Source organism: Salvelinus sp. IW2-2015, unplaced genomic scaffold (assembly GCF_002910315.2).
Source record: "Salvelinus sp. IW2-2015 unplaced genomic scaffold, ASM291031v2 Un_scaffold3690, whole genome shotgun sequence".
Taxonomy (NCBI): Eukaryota; Metazoa; Chordata; class Actinopteri; order Salmoniformes; family Salmonidae; genus Salvelinus; species Salvelinus sp. IW2-2015.
This window is the reverse complement of record NW_019944967.1, coordinates 1-1,379: the sequence shown is the minus strand read 5'-3', so window position 1 is coordinate 1,379 and position 1,379 is coordinate 1.

Sequence of the window (1,379 nt, the reverse complement as noted above, 5' to 3'; positions counted from 1 at the left end):
CAACCTCTGATAACCTTCCTCTGATGTTTGTATGTCCTCACGGCAAACTCACTCCACCAGCCTCCTCTGACATCATAACAGGTAGGCCCAGGGCTTGAACAGTTGGGTCGGTTTTAGTCTTGTTTCTGAAAGAGTTACCTGATCGCAGGGAGTCTGCATGTCTTCAACTAGAGAGTTGGACCACAGTTCATTCAGACAGTGGAACAGGTTGATGATCCTTTCTGGTGAGGATTCCTCCCGATCTTGTTGAAAGGTACCTGACTGTTTTCTCCATTCGTCTGTGTTGTACTTCTTCTGTGTCAGAAGGCCTCGTAACAGATTCTGATTGGCTCCCAGTGAGAGACATTTACCGTTAGTGAGAAGAGAGAACATCCATTCAGTTTATCTCTGCATTTACCGTTAGTGAGAAGAGAGAACATCCATTCCGTTTATCTCTGCATTTACCGTTAGTGAGAAGAGAGAACATCCATTCAGTTTATCTTTACATTTATCTTTGCTATTATTTATTTAGTTTCCATGATCGTTGCATAATAAATCCCTCACCTTTTCTGTGATGTTTTCATTCTCACGAGGTAGCATACAGGCCTACAAGGTTACCATTTGTCCCATCTCTCGTTTAATTGGACCCACTTCACAGCAGTAAATAGATAAGCTATTTCAAGTATTTTGCTCTATGTAAAATACCAGGGGCCTCATTTGTAAACGTTGTCTACACACAAAATATGCCACAAAACATCCATGTGCCAGTTTTCACGCAAATGATGTCATTTATAAAAAGTGAATTTGACATGAGAATGTGCTAATCCTCCCTCTAACTTTAGACCAGGCGTCCTTACACTTTCTAGTGGTGGAAGTCTTGCATTGCAAGAAGGCAAAAGTAGACTAGTAGTAGCCTGGTGCAGATGGGGAATATATGACGAGACTGTTATGTGACATTTCTTGCTTACACAATATTTAATTTATAAACATAATACATCATAATAAATTCCTCAGCTATTCTGGCCATGACGAGTCCCACTCAGCACGTGACGTCCACGTACGGCTAATTTTCGGCTGTATCAGGACTATATCAGGTCTGTTGGTCATGGACTTTATTTCCCACAAAATTGTCTTCCCGAAAACTGGGCTGTATTTAGTCCGTCCGTTTTGGTCCAAATATAGCCGAAGGTCAGCCTGATCAGCTTGTACTCATTGAAATGCATGAGATACAATTATACAATATTGCATATAGCATAAGTTTGATTATTATTTTGATATTCACAATATAATAAAATATATTAATTTAAAATAAAATAAAATCGAATAGCTTGTTAGATTTTCTGATATAGACAGAATGACTGAAAATTACCTGTAATTTCAAATCATTAGTTTACAATTTC